This window comes from Canis lupus, chromosome 14 (genome assembly GCF_003254725.2).
Source record: "Canis lupus dingo isolate Sandy chromosome 14, ASM325472v2, whole genome shotgun sequence".
NCBI classification, from domain to species: Eukaryota; Metazoa; Chordata; class Mammalia; order Carnivora; family Canidae; genus Canis; species Canis lupus.
In genome coordinates this window covers 15,125,113-15,147,412 of record NC_064256.1, presented here as the reverse complement: position 1 = coordinate 15,147,412, position 22,300 = coordinate 15,125,113, and positions in this window count along the sequence as shown.

The following is a 22,300-nucleotide window of genomic DNA, read 5'->3' as shown; positions in this document are numbered from 1 at the left end:
GAGAATAAAGTATAAGCCCTCCACTTGGCTACATGTCCCATCTCAACTTACAGTCTTTTGATTGCCAGGAAATAGAAGAGGGCTGTAGTATTGTCTGTGAGATTCTCTTCTGAGCTACTGACACCCAACCTGCACATTCTGATCTCACACTACACAGGTACAAGCAATGACAATCATCACCCACCACAAGTGTAAGATGCGTTTGATTTCAAGAGATGGTAATATCTGGGGGGAATGTACCGCAGAACTAATAATGTGCATCATTCCTTTTAAAGGTCAAGAATGGCATTTGAATGGGGATGTTTTGGCCCTCGATGAAACATTCTGACATCAATGAGTGTGCAAAGGAATGAGGACAAATTTCCTTCAGTGGCTTGACCTAAACACTTCTATCCTCTATTTAATGGTAGAGCATCTTCTTGGGGGAGTCAACTTGGGAGCAAAGCAGGAGATGATCTATAAGAAATGCTGTATCTTCTTTTAGATATTTAAATGTAATTTGTTTCAGATATTCTCAATACTTATCTCCAGGACATGCCATAAGCTTTAAGGGGAAAAAAAAAAAAAGCTTTTTTTTTTTTTTAAAGACCTGACATATTATTGCTTAATAATAACACATTTCTCAACTTATACAGAATGCAAGTTATGTTGGTAGAAGTGGAATTAAAATTTTGAATTTTTGAGTCCTTTCTGCATATAGTGGGTTAAACAAAAGGGACTCCTAAGAGGAAAGTTAAAAAAATTTTTTTTCAACATTTAATAAATCTACTTCCCAGAAATAAAAATGTGCATGACTCTAGACAACCTCTGTTTCCAAGAGGTTATAGAAGGTGTACTATAGTATACCTACCATATAGTATATGGTATACCTACTATATAGTATATAGTAGACATACTTTTTCCTATTCTTCTCACTAAGTACAACAGAAAATGCTGGAAGAGGCTAAAAGGTAGAAAAACTTGCAACCTGGTGAATGACACAATAGTGTGTTCCCTGGATTTTCTTCTGGCCACCAAGATCCCATAGGTCCCATAGCAGAAGACATTGATGATCTGGAAATGCCAACAAGTGCATAGAAGGAAAAAAAAATTGACCAGAAAAGTCTGTTTTTTTTAGCCAAAGGAACAAGCTAGGGCAGCCTAGCAAAATAGATTTTACAAAATAATCGCTCTACTCCAGCCATACACTGCAGAAGAGAACTGGGGCTCCCACCCCTAGTCACCCAATTTAGCAATGGCTAAGTGGTTAGTCTAGACTTCTACCCTCATTGAGTTGTAAAAGGTGCCTTGATAATCCCTGGGTTAGTGTCAGAGAAGGTTAAGAAGGGAGACTAGACTTCGATTCCTGCCAGCTGGTAATGGGGCTCCCTACCACCTGTGATGTCAGTGTTGACTACGTAGGCACCCTAATGTCACCGTGATCTGGCAGTAAGGAGGTGTCCCTTCTTTCTTTGTCATTATAAGCTTCTAAGAGATGCCTCCTATCTCAAGATATCTTCATCTCCTGCAACTCTAGTCCTGCAAGCTTTCAAGGCTCTGCCTTCTGGCTCCTCAGTAGCCAGTGCTATGCTTTGTCAAGTTTCATACACCGATGTTAACTGTAACAGTATGTGCTTTCTTTCTTGATTGCCTATCATTAACTGGATTTTGGAAAGTCTTGTGCCTATAGAGCCTGGGAGGGCATTTCATGTTTTTTTGAGAATGAGTCATCTCAAATGTTGGGTGTGTTTTTTAATGTCAGTGTAAAATTTTGAAAAAAACCTGAAGGAAAACTTGAGAATGAAAGCCATTTACTAAGGAAGATTGAACAGAAACCATTAAAACTTGGATTTTAATGGTTCTTTGAGGAGAACGATGGATTGCCAACTTCTTATTTACAAGAAAAAAGTAAACTGCTGAGTCACTTAAGCCATCATTGTAGGGATTGTCTGCAACTTGAAGAGAAATGCAATCCTGCAATGCTTGCAGAGGCACTGGCTGTTTCTGCTTCTGAGCTGTAAAATTAAGGCAGTTAGCTAAATTTGAAAGTGCCCTGCGGGTATTTAGATATTGAAGGGAACAGTATGAACCAGCTTTCTAGAGTGACTGCCCTTTTCCACACATGGAAAAGTGTTAAATCAAATGAGATGGAAGTCCTGAATCTTGACTCCATTTCAGAAGAGTAACATGGAAGTCTGACATTCTAAAAGAAACACTTCTGTGTTGGAGGCTCCATCTCTTGATATTAGATCAACAGAAGTTATTATTTGTCAGTATGAACAAAACCAGGGTATTCAGGGAGGAAGACGTGTGGCCTAACTCCCTAGGATTCTCAGCCTCTCACTCAGAGCAGCACAGGTCTAAGGGACCTAAAAGTTTCTCAAGGTTGAAATATAAATAAAGGATGATTGTTGGACTGTCCAGATGGCTGAGAAAATATAGAACCCAAGTTAAAGGAAATTATAAAACATTTTATTCTGAGTTTTAAATCTTGAAATGGCTTTTTGTTCTCCTATAGATTACTGCTGTTGGGATCCCTGGGTGGCGCAGCGGTTTGGCGCCTGCCTTTGGCCCAGGGCGTGATCCTGGAGACCCGGGATCGAATCCCACATCGGGCTCCCGGTGCATGGAGCCTGCTTCTCCCTCTGCCTGTGTCTCTGCCTCTCTCTCTTTCTCTCTGTGTGACTATCATAAATAAATAAAAATTAAAAAAAAAAAAAAATTTTAGATTACTGCTGTCATGAAATAGTCCTAATTTCTCAGGAAATTCTTATTCCTTAGGAAAACTCCTTAGAAAATAAATAAACATCAACTTGCAGTTTCATGTTTTATACATTCCTTAGAGGAATTGTTGGATTCCTCCTTCATTGGGTCGTACTGGGTCCAATAACTCTCACATTCTCTAATGACATATGCTCATTTCCTTCAGGCATTCATCATATTCTCAAGTTATTACATATATTTTTCTACCTCTTTACTGTCTCACACTTCCAACTTGAATGTTAATTTTATCAGGGTAGACATTACATCTGATTTGTTCATCCTTGGCTTTCCAAATCTTAACACGTAGTAGGTTCACGATGCATTTATTGAATAAGTGAAGGCATGGGTTATTAAGCAAAATTGAAAGTCAGGATTTATGACATGCTATGAATTTTAAGAATAAATGTATAACTTTGGAATTACTGTGAAATGACTTGAAAAATTACTTGAGATCCTGACCTACCTGGTATTATAAAAGCTCACAGAATCCTTAGTGGCATAAGAAATGGAATGTTCCTGCCGAGTGACCACTGTAATCTTTGAATACGCTTTTCATAAAACTTTCTAAATGGCTTAATAATACTTACAATTCTTGCATGTAGCTTTAAGAAACTTGTTAAGTTACCTGGATTTAGTCAAAAGGATGTTGTTACAATGGCCAAATATATCTCAGCTGGAATACTTTACTGCAAAGCTATATACATAAAGAGACTTGAACAAAAAGTGACAGGATAGCAGAAAACACTGGTTGATTGATCTTTTCCCCAAAATTCACCTGAAACCATGTATCTGTCCTTTGAACATAGTCTTCAAATCCATCATACAACTTTATACTAAAAGAGTTTTAGTCTTGTTTGAAAACTCATGGCATTTCTGACAACTTCCAAAGGAAAAAAATATCTTTTCAAGTTAGAATTGTAAAAAAAAAAAAAAACACACTTCTACAGTCTACATGTAGCCGCAGATACAAAAATATTAACCCATAGAGAATCACTCCTTTGTTGGAGAGAAAATTACAATTATTCCTCAAAGTCAGTTAACAGAAAATAATTCTTGTGTCCCTACATTCCACTGAGATTTATGGTTTACATGTAGATCTTCATGCAGATACTTTCAGATAGATCATTTCTCCCCTCAGGCAACACAAATACTACAGGTGTGTATTAGAAAATCATTTTGGTTTTTTTGTTTATTTTTATTTTATTTTATTTTTTTTTTAGAAAATCATTTTGTAAAACAATGAGGCTTCTTTCAAATGAGAAGCTAAATAATTTACCAGATTCTCATATCTGACCATTATATGCTTTCTGTTATTTTTGAACATTTCTCAAATGACAATGTTTTGTTCTGCATGCTGAATAGCTTAAGAATATGACCTAGTTCTATTAATGTCACATTAAAGCCCCACCTTTAGGAATGCCTGGATGGCTCAGTGGTTGAACATCTGCCTTCAGCTCAGGGTGTGATCCCGGAGTTCAGGGATCGAGTCCCACACTGGGATCCCTACAAGGAGCCTGCTTCTCCCTCTGCCTATGTCTCTGCCTCTCTCTCTGTGTCTCTCATGAATAAATAAATAAAATCTTAAAAAAGGCCCCACCTTTAAAATTTGAATTACAGTGTTGCTCAGAGGTCTGTGTTAAACCCCAACATAGCACTTTGAGAAGAACAATCTATTAAACATGTTCAGCAAATTCTGGCCCATCAGCCAAATCTAGCCCACTGTCTATTTTTGTACATAAAATTTTAATGGAACACAGCATGCTTGTACATTTACAAATTGCCTATGGCGGCTTTTGTGCCACAAGAACAGTGTTGAGTAGGTGCAACAGAGACTTTATGGCCTCAAAACTAAAAATATTTATAATATGCCCCCTTACAGAGAAAGTTGCTGACCCTGTATTAAAACATTAGTGACAGCTAACCTGACACTTGCCTATGCATCTGAGATTCCATATATTCCACACCATATGGAACAAGTGAGAGTACAAAAGAACAGTATCTACTAATGTAGTGCTGGACATGACTTTGGGAATACTGGAGAGGCATGTGAGTTGCAGGTGATCTCAGGGCTTAAATGAGAAAGAGTGGAAATCAGTGGGTGTGCACCAAAAATAAACTTCAGCTACTCAATTATTTTGTCAGTCAGGGTCTTGCTAAACAAAGGGGTAAAATTTAAACAACAACAACACACAGTCTTTAGTAGGTTTCTATCTGAGTCACTTTTGCTTACTATGGCTGTTTAATGATACCCTGATCATACACATACACTTCCACATGAAGAACAGCAGCAACAAAATATCAAAAGAATTACACCATTTTGTTCTCTACTGAATGAAATAAGGTGTAAAATTTTTAAAAAGCTGATTTAAAAGAAGAAACTACTATTATTTTACATTTGGGCATCGCAAATTTTATTAGCTTACTCATATTCATAAAAAATTTAAGTTAAAGAACAGCTTTAGTTTTATAGCATCTTAATAAGCAATTCAAAGCACTTTCTAGTTTTATCATAAAATTTAATAATCCACAAGAACAGCATTTTCTGATGTTGTCAACATGTACAAACATAAGGAAAGCAAGTTCAGATATGTGGTCTCATTGCAAACCCCCAAACGAAAATCCAATTATCAGTTAGAAATTTATATCTCCTTTTGAGGGTAATATAAACATGTGCTTTTATTAAAGCGTTTTTTAAATCAAATACATGGATGGAATGGAAAACTTTCTTCAGTTTCCTATCTGCCTCTTGAGGAAAAGAAAAAAACAAATTCAAAAATCAAAATAACAAACTATGTATGGATTAGCAGTTTTAGATTGACAAAAATTCCTGGAGTTCGGAAACATGTCATCCCACAGAAGTGCCTTTAGAGTAAGAGTGGCTACGAGTGATGTGACTCAGTTAGGAAGATGGAACTGTCACAGCAGTTAGCCAACAAAATGTTATACACCCCAGCTTTTAGCTAAGATGGATGAATAATACAGACCAGTTTAACTTCCTACCACAAAAACTAAAAGCCAATTAAATATTTGAAAACAAAGATTTTAAGATATTGGACAGTAGGTAGTACAGAACAGTTATTATTAAGAGGGGAAACAAAAGAGAGAGGCCCTATGACTGGACTAGCTTATGGCTTTGGGAGAGTTTCCTTTACATAGAGCTGGAATTCTCAAAGATCTTTATAGCGTGACTGGGATAGCCAGGCCATCAGATATCATATTTTGAATTTTAGTGAAAGTGCAAGGTGTAAAGTGCAAATTTAGTGTAGTTTAAGAGCAAAGAGCAGTTTTGCAAAGAAATTATACAAATTCATACTCCCAGCTATATTGTCAGTGAATGACAGTATTTTTTTCTCATTTAATCATTTTATCATGATTTTTATTTGCATTTCCCTAATGACTTAGATGATTCAGATTTTTCAAAGGTTTATTGGGTATCTTTTCTTTTGGAAAATGTCTAAGTATTTTATATATTTTTTTCTATTGGTTTGAATGATTACTTTTCTCATTGATTTGCAGGAATTGTTGTGTATTCTAGGTCTGAATGATGTGTGTGTTTTTTGTATTGCAAAGACATTTGTTTGACTTGCTTTTTTATTCTTTTAATGGTACCTTCTTATCAACAGTTTATAATTTTATTAATATCCAATTTGCCAATTTGTCATGTATGTTTTTTGCTTAATAATTTTTAAATTCTGTTCAAGAAATATTTATTTTTTCACACACTAAGAGATATTAAAATGATCATCTTGAAAATACAGAGAAATTTGTAAGGAGATACAAGTTGATGTGATGGACTTGTACCAAAGGATGAAGAAAAAAAAAAATATATATATATATATATTTAAACACACCTTCCTTGGGTCTCTTTCATGATGGCTGGCTAATACCAACTAATACATGCCAATAAGTTTGAGCTTTCAACCACATCTCCTAGTACTACACATTCACTGGATACATGACTAAAATCCAGGTCTTAGCAGATGGTAGTTTTTTAAGTGTTTTGATAATGTGTAACAGTGGGGATCCCTGGATGGTGCAGTGGTTTGGAGCCTGCCTTTGGCCCGGGCTATAATCCTGGAGTCCCAGGATCGAGTCCCACATCGGGCTCCCTGTATGGAGCCTGCTTCTCCCTCTGCCTCTCTCTCTGTGTCTCTCATGAATAAATAAATACAATCTTTAAAATAAAATAAAATAATGTGTAACATCAATTGCCACCTTTATCACTGCCAGGATTTGCTAGCATCACTCCATATCTACAATAGCAGAATTGAGTTATAATTCTACAGTAACACAAAGAACCAAAATCTTGGTGGGTTAACAAAACAAAAATGTATTTCATGCTAGTGCTATGTAACAATGCAATCAAGTATTAAGTCATGATCATTACAGACACATGGGAATACCGTACAACATCAGTTTCATGTCAACTGGAAAGAGCTGGCAATATTTTCTGGAATAGCACTACTGGCTACTGCATACAAGGAATACATGAAAAATTTATCAAGTAATATATTACATAACATATCATTAGAAATGTCTAAGAATTTGGATCACATAGAATGGACCCAAGGACGCTTAAATGTAAAAGTAAGAAATCAACAACAGAAAGCTAGCATCCACTTCCCAAGATATTTTAAAGAAAGATAATCATGTACAATCTTCTTAAAAAAACTAAGAGACCAAAAAAGAAGTTATAATAGAGATTGAAACATATTTAGAACTAAATTAATAATGAAAACACAATGCGTCCAAACCCGTTAAATGTGGAAAAAGCCACAGTCTCACAAAACTCTTTGGTCTTAAGAGTTTATATCAGAAGATAATAAATATGGAGCATTATGCTTAACCAAGAAAAAGAAATGGAGTAAACCTAAAGAAGGCAATTAAAAAAAAAGAGCAAAATTAATTGAAATATGAAATAATGAAAAAACTTTCATATAGAAAGAAAATATGAATCAAAGTGCTAAAAGTATATATATAATAATGTGAAGAAAAAATGAAGCAAGTTGCCAAAAGATATAAGATGATACCATTTATGCATATTTACACTCTCCAAGCAGTAATTCATATTATTTATGGACACATACAAATGCAGTAAAACACCTAAGCATGCCTGAGAATGATATACATCATCTATAGTATAGAACTGGAGGCAATGGCAAGAAGATGAAGTGTTTGAAAAAATGGACCTAAGATCTCTAACGTTTTATTTTAAAAGAAAAAAGACTCTCTGAATTAAATATGTAAAATGTTATAGCTTAATAAATAAAATATCAGTGATGTATTTTAGGTATCAAATTTATTATTTTCATGTTTCTATATTTTAAATGTCTGATAATTAAAATAATAGTTTTAATAATGATAAATATATATCAGAAGTTCTTTAAATGTTCATACTATTAATCAAATAATTCTATTCTTGACAATTTATTGTAAGAAAATTACTCTCTAAAAGAAAAGGAACAAAACCTATGAAGATAATGTATGTACTTTCTGAAAAATCTCAATGTAATAGCATAATTTATAAATCATCTATATATTCCAAAGTAGAGAAATAGTTAAGTAAATTATGATCTTTAAATTCAATGGACCATTGTGTACTGTGTTTTATTAAAACAATGTAAAACATTGGAAACTATTTAACATATACTCTTAGTAAGCTAAAAGCACAAATTTGTTGATATTCTATCACTGCAATTATATGAAACTACAAATCCACATAGGAAACATGAAACAGCAATTGCGTTTTAATCAGGAAAAAACAAATAGATATAAACAACACTGAAGGGAGTGGGGAAATTAGGATGTAGGTACATGTTAAAAAAACATAAATATATCAATATTACAAACTAACATGGGTCTTTGTTCTGAGCATGACAGTCAAATTTTGGAAATGAATACTTCACTTCTCTGAGTTTTGATTCTGTAGGAAAAGAATGAGGGTGTCAAAGACCTCATCAGCTATGGTTTAGTGAGGTAGGCTGTAACAAAGCAAAATGTTATTTTATAGCCATAAGAAATATTTATTACCTGGAAATACCCTGAAGCTATAAGTAAAGTGAAATGAGTGGAATATCAGTTTCAGGGCAGTGATTGTGTTACCACTGCTATCACTGTTATGTTAATAGATAAGAGGAAGACTTTGGGCTGCAAGACTGATCTGGTCCCAGGGCCTAGGGCAGAGCAGGTTTGGTGTAGACCTCGTCATACAATTAGCTGAAACTCTCCCAAACAAACTGCTGCACAGACAATGTGTAGAGGCCTCCCTTGTGCTTCACTCACCATCCTTAACACAAGCACCAAATATCATCATCATCTTCACCTTCACATGGGTAGAACAAGTCCCTTGGCTTTCTGCCCACACTGGAGTTAAATACCAAGCGTTGTCAGAATATTCTTTAGTACATGGTTGCTATTGCTATGTTCAGAGTGCCTGAAATGGAAGCAAACCTTTTCTTTTAGAAAAGAAATTAAGAAGAAAAAAAAATGAGTTTAAAATGGAGTCAAAATTGAGACACTTCAGAGATATTTTTGTTATTTCAACTCTACAAAATACAAAAGCAGAAGAAACCTCGATAAAACTTAAAGGGGCTATGAAATTGATTTGATTTAATACAATCCTAAGTGGTAGCTTTAAGTAAACCTTCCCCTTCTTGTAAATTACCTTGAGCAGAGGCCTTTATGAAGTAATGTGCCATTTACCAAAATCCTATCTTGATATTCTTTGCTAGTGAATGCCTTCCATTAAGGTTGGGCCAATTACAGAGTATAAATGTTTAACTTTTTTTTTCTTCTTACCAGCACAAAGGACAAATGTCTGAAACCCTTTGGGTGGAATGAATTTTCTCCTTGTTCCAAATGAGACTATATGCCTATATTTCTTGAGATCCTCCTAATTCTTGAAGAAGGCTTCTAAAGCTCACGGCATCATGATGACATCTTTTCTCAGGCTACACCTGAGCAAATGATGGAATAGTCTCAGGGATTTTTGCTTGATGTAGCAACTCCTCTATCTACAATGGGTAGTAACAAAGGCATTACTCAGTATAAATTGTTGATTTTCCTTCAATATGCAGAATTAATTGAAGAAAAGCTATCATGTTAGTAGAATTTCATGTAGTTGTATACTTAATTGCATGAGATTCTATTGCTGTTGATATCTCTTTGACTAAAGTCTTTCTGACCAGAATATTTTATAGTGTTCTGAACATGACTTTATGTGGTAATTTCATGCATTCCAGTGAATAGCAGATTTATATTTCCTATTTGGATATGTGAAGGGAAAACTTAGATTTTTCCTTCCTATGTAAAGAAAAACCCAGTTCTTCCCTACCATGTCTTTCTTTCCTGAGAATCTCCTTTTCTACTCACACAGAACACTTCTTACACTTCTGGTCACCAAATATGTATGGTTTTATCTTTTCAGCAATGAGCAAGTCTCCAACATAGCTAGGTATCCTACAGTTTTCAGTTCTGACACTATCTACCTGGAGATAACATCAGATCATAGAAGTAAGGGCTCATTCCCACAAGAATCCCTGCTATCCCCATTTCAGATGCCATTTACCACCTGGCTTCTTACCTATAGATCAGAGCCTCCAACCACCTCCTATTCAGGTTTGATGAATTTGCCAGAGCAGCTTACAGAACTCAGGAAGCACTTACTTAATGTTTATCCGTTTATGAAAGGATATGATGAAGGATACAGATGAAGAGATGCATACAGTAAGGTCTGTAAGACTCCTGAGTGCAGGAACTCTGTCTCTGTGGACTTGGAGTGCATCAACCTTCCAGTGTGGATATATTGGCCAAACTGGAAGCTTTCTGAATTTCCTACTATTGTGATTTTATAGAAGCCTCTTATGTAGGAACAATGAACCATTAGCTCTATTTCCAACCTCTATCACCACTTGGGAGGGTGGATGGCAAAGCTGAAAATTCCAAGTTTCTAATCATGGCTTGGTCTTTCTGAAGACCAGCCTCCATCCAGAAGCCCACCAAGAGTCACATCAATAGAACAAAAGATGCTCCTAATACTACTAGGAATTTACAAGGGTTTTATGAGCCCCAAGTCAGGAATGGAGTCAAGGACAAATATTAGTACAACAGATACTCTTATGTTCTTATATCACTTAGGAAACTATAAGGGCTTTAGGAGCTCTGTGCCAGGAATTGGGGGCAGAGACCAATATAGACATATATTTTTTCTATTATCTCATGGACACTAATTTCAACTACTTGGAATGATCAACCTTTTACAAATTGTATCTGAGAAGAATTGAGGGAAATAATAAAAAAAAAAGGCTCAATATGCTTAATATGCTTGATTAGAGGTTATCATTTCTACTGGGATGTGATTTCCCAATAGATTAACATTTCCATGTCCATTAAAACAAACTAGAATAGCAAAGCAAGTGTAGGGACACATTTAGTAAATTTCTGTAGCTGACTCTTTCCCATTACTGGCGTATTCCCTTATTCATTTGTGTACATACAAATTCAATGTTCCTGCCAGCAATGGATAGTTAGATACTTAATTATTCAATACAGTTTCACATTTGAGTGTCAATAAACATTCCTGCCAATTTCTAGAGATAACTTTGTGAAGGCCCTTGAAAAATGTGATGAAAATATTGTGTATGGACAAGATGGGATTTCAGTGAATGCTCCCTTCCCATTGCTAATGGAGGACAGCTATAGCAGAGATAATTCAGGACACAGGGATAATCCTATGTCATATAGATTTGACTTGAAGAACATCATATTTTCTAAAGCAGCTTGACTTTTCTGGTTCAGCTGGGTTGAGGCTAACAATCAAACGTGTTGCCTTTTCTTTGGAGAATGAAACCTGAACCGTGTTGGGTGCCAGAGTAAATGAGCTTGTCATCATTGCTGTATCTGTGTCTCTCTGTCCACAGAGTTGATGGGCTGTATTTGTTCACAAATGCTATTCAAAATACATTAGATGTTAATAATTTTCATTAACTTTATTTTTCTTAATGCTTTTTTAAAGATTTTATTTATTTATTTATTTATTTATTTATTTATTTATTTATTTATTTATGAGAGACAGACAGACAGAGAGAAATAGGCAGAGGGAGAAGCAGGCTCTTGCATGGAGCATGGAAGCATGATGGGGGACTCCATCCCAGGTCTCCAGGATCACACCCTGGGCTGAAGGCGGCGCTAAACCGCTGAGCCACCCTAGGCTGCCTCTTAATGCATTTTAAAGCACTTCTAAAATGATCTCAATTGAACCTTTCAGTAAATTAGTGAAGACTTAAATTTGACATTAAAAAAGAAACAATTCAAGAAAATTGACCATTAACATATGTAATGGTCACAAAAATATCGCCTTTTTTGTATGTTGTAATGCCACTTATTTCTTCTAGAGAATTATTCCAAGGATGATACTAGCAATGATCACCAACTTACATGACACTTTTAACATTTTATGTACTCTGAGAGTTTTATAATTTCTATTGCAGGACTGTCAACTTTCTGCTTGTCAGCACTTGGTCATTTTATTATATAAAAAGAGGAATATCCTTGACAGATACCCATTTGTCAAACTCCTAGGAACATCATGATTTAGTCTCCTATAGGAAAAAGCATTATTGCTGACTACAATAATCATGCCTCCTGTTTCTCACAGGTAAGTTCTTCTCTCTATGCTGTACCATTCTGGAATCTCTTCACCCATTAGGTACTCTAATTCTTCAGAAGAATCTCTCACAGCCTCTAGAAAATAGAGAATAGCTGTCACCGAACTTCTCAAAGTTCAGATGCCTCCCTTATTAAAGCATTCCTTACTACCTTATAACAATTTAAAAGTTTTTTTCTAGGCCAACTTTGTAAAAGGAGAAAGACTTGTCATTTTTAGGCATGACAAGGTAAATGCATTTTAACTTTCCCAACTCCTGAAGGCTTTTAAGTTCTTCAATATGTGTCAAAAATGTACAGCATCTCGACTCCATGTGATATAGACTGTTCTCATGTTCAGGCTTCAAGGAGCCATTCCATAAAATTATTAGTTCCAGCTATAGATATTTATGCCTACACTTTGAATCCAAAGTCATGTGTAAATACTCTCACATGAATGAATTATCTTGCAATTAGCTTTATCTTTTGTATCTTTTGCTCTAACACCTTCAAAGTCTATGACCATGCATAGTCACTCAGAAGCTGCTGGTTCATATCTTCCAGGTGTCCTCTTCCTGTCACACATTTATAGAATTACTTTCCAGGTCACTTAGGATGTACTAAAATCAGATTCTGGTTATTGGCCTGGAGGCAATAAATGGTGGTGAATTTCAAGAGAATGGCAACACTGGAGGTCTTCACGTAGATATTGAATTCAGAGATTCAGTAGTCTTGGGTTCATCCACTCAGATTTTCCCATTCTAACCAACTTTGCTATTATGATGCTGGTATTGACATCAAAGATCTTTGGAGACTGCTTATTTAATATCTATGGAGGATCTGACTCTCTTATGATCATAAAGTCATGAGCCTGACTTTAATCATAATCTGCTAGGTGTCCATGGTATTTTGGAATCTTTTAAACCACAGAGGTTTTCTGGCCTTTATAGCATTCATTCCCTTTGTTAGCTATATCGATCCTATCATTTTATTTTGCAAGCTCTGATTTCATTAAAACAGAGATCTTAAACCACAATCTTCATATCTACCACTGTCTCCACAGTGATTAAATGATGCCCATCTGATCTCCTTAAGTCATAGATTCCACTTGCATCTCAACAAAAGTAACCACGGGTCAAAATTTCACTAATTGTGGTGTCATTTTGTGTCAGGGGTTACAATCATCTCACTTACCAAAAGACAGGCGAGCAATCCAACATTAAAATCTCACTCTGATATCTGCATTTGTGAGTTATTCTAATCCAAGTTGTCTTACCCCAGATTGCCTAGGATATAGAGCCTGAGATAAAGATTGTGAGCTGTGGCTTTATTTGGAAAAACAATCCTAGGGCTGCAAGAGTAAAGAGTAAGAGTGAGGAAATGAAAGAGTGAGTCAGAAGACGGGGAAGAAAAGCAAATACAAATGGTTGCATCATCCATGTGGCAACAGCTTAAAAAGCATAACATAGTTTCTAGGCCATGAGGGTCATCTTTAAGACAGGATGTGTGAATATAACTCGGTTTGAACAGTTCTCAAGAAGAAGAAATGAGAGGATGATCATTCATTCCTGTATTCTGCCTTTGATTCCCAAAGTGGGTCATCTTTCTCAGACTTCTGGATTATGTTATGCAAGCCACTGGGGAACTGAGTTACAAAAATCAGATCCCACCGCTGGTGGTGTTCAGATAACTCAGGAAGTGCTATAAGGAGCAGAGACTCTGAGTCCAGCCAAGTTGTACTTTATAGACACAGATATTAGGAGAAGAAATGAAGACAGTAATAATAAGGGATTTTCATTTATTTAAGTCTTCGAAGAGGCAGAGATGACCTATCTAGAGAGACATATAAATTCATTTTGGTTCATTATTAATTTTTCCAAATCTCCTTACATTTATTTTTAACTTCTTATACCATCTATATATTTTGCAAATCATTGAATCAATTTTAATGAAGCAGAACATACAGCACAAATTTGAGATGCCTTGAATTTGAAGCAAATTAATTATGAAGTACAGGTAGATGATCTAGGTGAAGATTTCTGATGTATAAAATAAAAGTTCAAAGCCTAAGATCAGAGCAGAAGATACAGATTTGAAAGTCAGAAGCTGAAGATGTAGGTCTGAATGAAATTGATGAAACAGATAACACAGGAAAAGAGGGAAAACTGCCAAAGACTGAAACTGTATATTTTAGTGTATTTGGATATATGGACTTGCAAAAGTGATTCTTCAAGTTTACACAGGTCTGAAGATTAGCAGTGAAACTAACTTGTGAATAGCAGTTAAGGAAACATTATCACAAGTGTTATTTCATTTAACTATTACCACATATCTAAAAATAAAGTTTTAATGTGGTAAGTACTATGTACTGCTTCTGAAAATATCCATTCCACTGCCCTCCAAGTAGAGAGGCTGGAAATAAAAAAACTAATTTTCAAGGTGTCCTTAATCTTGACTACTGAGTATACATTAAGTTTTGCCAATTGGTTATACTGGTCTGAAGTTTAAAAGATACAGATATGCTAGAGATCATTTTCTTGGTGATATGACTGTGCAGGCTAACATGAATGCCAAGACCTGGAAATTTGGAAATAATTATGGTGACTGGACTCATCGATTTGGTATCTAGTGAGCCAATCATCACAGGGATCTCCCTTTTTTCATTTTCATCATTACACCCTTTTCTTTTCACTCCCAATAATTCTTTAACTCTGCAACCACTGATGTGTTTTCCATTAATGAAGTATTTTTCATTTCATAAAGGTTCTTCTGTTGTTGTCGAGGGCTACCATAACAAAGTATTAAAGACTGGGTAGCTAAGAAAAGCAACTTATTTCCTCACGATTCTAGAGACCAGAAGTCCAAGATCAAGGTGTCAGCATGGTGGTTACTCCTGAGGTCTTCTCTTCTTGGCTGGTAGATGGCCATCTTCTCCTTGCGTCTTCATGTGTTCTTCCCTGTGTGTTTGTGTCCTAATGTCCTCTTCCTATAAGGACAACAGTCATATTGGGTTAGGGCCATTTAAATGACCCCATTTCACTTCAATTACCTCTTTACAGATTCTGTTTCCAAATACAGTGACATTTCGAGATACTAAGGGTCAAGACTTCAACATGCAGATTTTGGCTGGGGAACAATTCTGCCCATAATAGTGATGCAAATGGAATCATACAATATGTTATTTTTTGGGTTGGCTTTTTTTTACTCAGTTTAATTCTCTAGAGATTTATTCAGGTGATTGTGTGTTAAACAGTTTTTTTCCTTTTTTATTGCTAAGCAATATTTCATGGTATGCATATACTGGTTTCTTTACTCATTCACTCCTTGAAGAACAACATTATTGTTCCCAGTTTCTGATTGTTTTGAATAAAGCTGTTATAAACATTCATGCACATATTTTTGCATGAACATGAGTTTTCATTTTTGTGGGATAGATCCTCAAGAGTGTAATTTCTGGGTTATATGGTGGTCATCTGTTTAGATGTTTAAGAAAATGACAAAATGTTGCTTTAGAGTGGCTGGACCATTTATATTCTTGCAAGCAGTATATGAATGACATGGTTCTCTGTATCCTCACCAGCATTCGATGTCACTTTTTTCTTTTAACCATTCTGACTGATGTGTAGTGATATCTGATAGTGATTTTAATTTGTATTTCCTTAATGGCTGATGATAATGAACACCTTTTTCTTGTGCTTCTTTTATTTAGATCTTTGATTTTTTTTTAATCAGTGTTGTTTAGTTTTCAGCATATAGCACTGTAAATGTTTTGTTACACTTATACCTAAGTATTTCTCTTGTATGTGTAAGATTCATATTAAGCATTCTATAAGAGTTTGGTAGAATTTTTCAGCAAAACCATAGAGGGCTTGGGGACTGTTTTTGGGAGAGTAGAGGAGTTATATGAATTAGATTTACTTAATAGCTTTGGGCTATACAAATGATCCATTTCGTATTAAGTCACTTGTAGTAACTTGTGTTTTCCAAGAAAGGGTTCATTTTATCCAAGTTGTCAAATTTTCTTTCTCACTTTTGCTAAGTTTTACTAGAGGTTTGCCAATTTTATGGCCTTTTCAAAGAGCCATATCTTTGTTTTATTGTTTATTCTCTATAGATATTGTCTTCAAAATCATTGATTAATGTGCTTATATGTTTATCCTATTTTATCTTTTTCTCCTTCTACTTGGTTGAGGTGTGTTTTGCTGTTCTTTTCTATGTTTTTGAGATAAGAGCTTAGAATATTTTTTTTAAATTTGTGTATTCAATACTATAAATTTTGCTCTCAAAACTACTTGTGATATGGCATGTCGATTTTGATATATTGTATGTTCCTTTATATTCAGTTCAAAATATTTTTAATATTTCCCCTGAGACTTAATGTTTTAATCTTGAGTTATTTAGCAGTATGTTGTTCAGCTAAAAGTGTTCATTAAATTAATATATTAAGTTGTAGCTACTGTGCTAGGTACCTAATTATGGACATCAAGTAATTATGCATGCTATGATGATACTAGCTGGAATTTATCTGTTACTATAATCTCATTAAAGGGTTATTTTTAAAAATAGTGTAAAGAAACATTCTTCCAGTGGCTAAATTTGTGAGCAGTACACTTGAACTTCTACTTCATATGAAGAGAGAAACAGTCATAGATGCAGATATACACTTGTGGGAAATAATGAACACTTTGGTTGGTTGGCCAGGAGCCTGAATAAATGATGAAATATTAAAACAAAAAAGGCTTAGGAAAAAGTAAGTGAATAGACTGATATAAATTGGCACAAAGTCTTTCATCTTTGTATCCTGTACCATGACTATCAAAAGGTAGCCACCATAGAAGGAACTCTCAACTAGGTGGACAGAATGACCTATCTTCTGGAACTTACTCCTTGGCACTTAGTGTATAGGTAATGGATCTATGAACAGAAGAATTGTAGGGCATAGTTGGAAGCTATGCAAGCATATCTCATTTTATTGTGTTTCACTTTATTACAGTTCACAGATTTGAGTATTTTCTTTATAACAAATTGAAGACCCTGTGATAGTCCTGCCTGGGTAAGTTGATCAAGGCCATTTTTATAACAGTATATGCTCACTTCAGGCTCTCTGTGCCACATTTTCATAATTTTCACAATATTTCAGACTTTTTCATTAATGCTTATTACAATGATTGGTGATCATAATCTATGATGTTACTACTGTAATTCTTCAGGGCACCATGAAATGTGCTTATACAACACAGCAAACCTCATCAATAAATATTGTGTGTCCTGACTCTTCCACTAACTGGCTGTAACTTTCTTTTTCTCCCTCCTCTGAGGCCTCCCTATTCTCTGAGAGACATAACAATATTGAAATTAGGCTAATCAATACCTCTACAATGACCTCTAAGTGTTTAAATAAAAAGAAGCATCACATGTCTTTCCTTTTTTTCTATTATATTATTATTATTATTATTATTTTATTTTTTTTAGAGAGAAAGAGTACACACTCAAGCTGGGGGTCGAGGGGCTGAAGGAAAGAGAGAGAGAGAGAGAATCTTAAGCAAGCTCCACACCCAGTGCAGAGCCTGACACACTTGATTTGATGACCCTGAAATCATGACATGAGCCAAAATCAAGAGTCAGATGCTTCACTAACTTAGCCACCTAGGTACCCTACTGTTATTTTAAATCAAAAGCTAGAAATGATTTAGCTTAGGGGGAAGGTGTGTTGAAAGCTGAGATAGGCCAAAAGTAAGGCCTCTTATGTCAAAACACTTAGCCAAGTTGTGAATGCAAAAGAAAAGTACTTGAAGGAAATTAAAAGTGCTACTCCAGGGAGGAGAGGCGAGATGGCAGAAGAGTAGGGTCCCCAAGTCACCTGTCCCCACCAAATTACCTAGATAACCTTCAAATCATCCTGAAAATCTACGAATTCGGCCTGAGATTTAAAGAGAGAACAGCTGGAATGCTACAGTGAGAAGAGTTCGCGCTTCTATCAAGGTAGGAAGATGGGGAAAAAAATAAACTAAAAAAGCATCCAAGGGGAAGGGGCCCCGCGAGGAGCCGGGCTAAGGCCCGGGCGAGTGTCCCCAGGACAGGAGAGTCCCGTCCGGGAGAAGCAGGAGCTGCTCCAACCTTCCCGGGGGGAAAGGGGCTCGCAGGGAGGTGGAGCAGGACCCCAGGAGGGCGGGGATGCGGGGATGCCCTCGGGCTCCCGGGGACACTAACAGACACCTGCACCCCGGGAGAGTGCGCCGAGCTCCCTAAGGGCTGCAGCGTGCACGGCGGGACCCGGAGCAGCTCGGGGGTGGCTCGGGGGCGGCTCCGCGGAGGGGGCTGCGGGGCGGGAGCAGCTGGGGGGGCTCGGGGGCGGCTCCGCGGAGGGGGCTGTGGGGCAGGAGCCCGAATCCAACAGCGCAGGCTCCGGAGCACAGGGCGCCGGGACACAGCCCGGGATCCGGCCTCCCCCGGGACAGGCAAAGGCCGGGAGGGCCCAGGACAGCAAGGACGCTCCTGCCCCAGCTGAGCAGATCAGCGGCCCCGCCCCAGAGCCTCCAGGCCCTGCAGACGGAGAGCTCTGGAGCTACTGCGGGGGCTGACTCCAGGGCTCCAGAGCTGGCCGCCGCCACTGCGGTTGTTCCTCCTGGGGCCTCACGGGGTAAACAACCCCCCTGAGCCCTGCACCAGGCAGGGGGCTGAGCAGCTCCCCAAGTGCTAACACCTGAAAATCAGCACAACAGGCCCCTCCCCCAGAGGACCAGCTGGACGGACAAGTTCCAGAGGAAGTCAAGGGACTTAAAGACACAGAATCAGAAGATACTTCCCCGTTTTTTTTTTGTTTTTTTTGTTTTTTTTTTTTGGCTTTTGATTTCTGTTTGCCTCCCCCACCCTTTTTTTTCTTTTTTCTTCCTTTTTTTTCTTTTTTCTTTTTCTCTTTTCTTTCCTTCTTTCTCTCCTCTCTTTTTCTCCTTTTACCAATACAACTTGTTTTTGGCCACTCTGCACTGAGCAAAATGACTAGAAGGAAAACTTCACCTCAAAAGAAAGAATCAGAAACAGTCCTCTCGACCACAGAGTTACAAAATCTGGATTACAATTCAATGTCAGAAAGCAAATTCAGAAGCACTATTATACAGCTACTGGTGGCTCTAGAAAAAAAGTATAAAGGACTCAAGAGACTTCATGACTGCAGAATTTAGATCTAATCAGGCAGAAATTAAAAATCAATTGAATGAGATGCAATCCATACTAGAAGTCCTAACGATGAGGGTTAATGAGGTGGAAGAACGAGTGAGTGACATAGAAGACAAGTTGATGCCAAAGAGGGAAACTGGGGAAAAAAGAGACAAACAATCAAAAGACCATGAGGATAGATTAAGGGAAATAAATGACAGCCTGAGGAAGAAAAACCTATGTTTAATTGGGGTTCCCGAGGGTGCCGAAAGGGCCAGAGGGCCAGAATATGTATTTAAACAAATCATAGCTGAAAACTTTCCTAATCTGGGAAGGGAAACAGGCATTCAGATCTAGGAAATAGAGAGCACCCCCCCACCAAAATCAATAAAAACCATTCAACACCTTGACATTTAATAGTTAAGCTTGCAAATTCCAAAGTAAAGAGAAGATCCTTAAAGCAGCAAGAGACAAGAAATCCCTGACTTTTATGGGGAGGAGTATTAGGGTAGCAGCAGACCTCTTCACAGAGACCTGACAGGCCAGAAAGGGCTGGCAGGATATATTCAGGGTCCTAAATGACAAAAATATGCAACCAAGAATACTTTATCCAGCAAGGCTCTCATTCAGAATGGAAGGAGAGATAAAGAGCTTCCAAGACAGGCAGGAACTGAAAGAATATGTGACCTCCAAACCAGCTCTGCAAGAAATTTTAAGGGGGACTCTTAAAATTCCCCTTTAAGAAGTCCAGTGGAACAATCCACAAAAACAAGGACTAAACAGATATCATGATGACACTAAACTCATATCTTTCAATAGTGACTCTGAACGTGAATGGGCTTAATGACCCCATCAAAAGGCGCAGGGTTTCAGACTGGATAAAAAAGCAGGACCCATCTATTTGCTGTCTACAAGAGACCCATTTAAGACAGAAGGACACCTACAGCCTGAAAATAAAAGGTTGAAGAATCATTTACCATTCAAATGGTCCTCAAAAGAAAGCAGGGGTAGCCATCCTTATATCAGATTAACTAAAATTTACCTTGAAGACTGTAGTGAGAGATGAAGAGGGACATTATATCATACTTAAAGGATCTATCCAACAAGAGGACTTAACAATCCTCAATATATATGCCCCAAATGTGGGAGCTGCCAAATATATCAATCAATTAATAACCAAATTTAAGGCATACTTAGATAATAATACACTTATACTTGGTGACTTCAATCTAGAGCTTTCTACACTCGATACGTCTTCTAAACACAACATCTCCAAAGAAACGAGAGATTTAAATGATACACTGGACCAGATGGATTTCACAGATATCTACAGAACTTTACATCCAAACTCAACTGAATACACATTCTTCTCAAGTGCACATGGAACTTTCTCCAGAATACACCACATACTGGGTCACAAATTGGGTCTGAACCGATACCAAAAGATTGGGATCGTCCCCTGCGTATTCTCAGGCCATAATGCCTTGAAATTAGAACTAAATCACAACAAGAAGTTTGGAAGGACCTCAAACACATGGAGGTTAAGGACCATCCTGCTAAAAGATGAAAGGGTCAACCAGGAAATTAAGGAAGAATTAAAAAGATTCATGGAAACTAATGAGAATGAAGATACAACCATTCAAAATCTTTGGGATGCAGCAAAAGCAGTCCTAAGGGGGAAATACATCGCAATACAAGCATCCATTCAAAAACTGGAAAGAACCCAAATACAAAAGCTAACCTTACACCTAAAGGAGCTAGAAAAAAACAGCAAATAGATACTATACCCAGCAGAAGAAGAGAGTTAATAAAGATTCGAGCAGAACTCAATGAAATTGAGACCAGAAGAACTGTGGAACAGATCATCAAAACCAGGAGTTGGTTGTTTGAAAGAATTAATAAGATAGATAAACCATTAGCCAGCCTTATTAAAAAGAAGAGAGAGAAGATTCAAATTAATAAAATCATGAATGAGAAAGAAGAGATCACAACCAACACCAAGGAAATATGAACAATTTTAAAAACATATTATGAACAGCTATACACCAATAAATTAGGCAATCTAGAAGAAATGGATGCATTTCTGGAAAGCCACAAACTACCAAAACTGGAACAGGAAGAAATAGAAAACCTGAACAGGCCAATAACCAGGGAGGAAATTGAAGCAGTCATCAAAAACTTCCCAAAACACAAGAGTCCAGGGCCAGATGGCTTCCCAGGGGAATTCTATCAAACGTTTAAAGAAGAAACCATACCTATTCTACTAAAGCTGTTTGGAAAAATAGAAAGAGATGGAGTACTTCCAAATTCGTTCTATGAGGCCAGCATCACCTTAATTCCAAAATCAGACAAAGACCCCACCAAAAAGGAGAATTACAGACCAATATCCCTGATGAACAAGGATGCAAAAATTCTCAACAAGATACTAGCCAATAGGATCCAACAATACATTAAGAAAATTATTCACCATGACCAAGTAGGATTTATTCCCGGGACACAAGGCTGGTTCAACACTTGTAAAACAATCAATGTGATTCATCATATCAGCAAGAGAAAAACCAAGAACCATATGATCCTCTCATTAGATGCAGAGAAAGCATTTGACAAAATACAGCATCCATTCCTGATCAAAACTCTTCAGAGTGTAGGGATAGAGGGAACTTTCCTCGACATCTTAAAAGCCATCTCTTAAAAGCCCACAGCAAATATCATTCTCAATGGGAAGCACTGGGAGCCTTTCCCCTAAGATCAGGAACAAGAC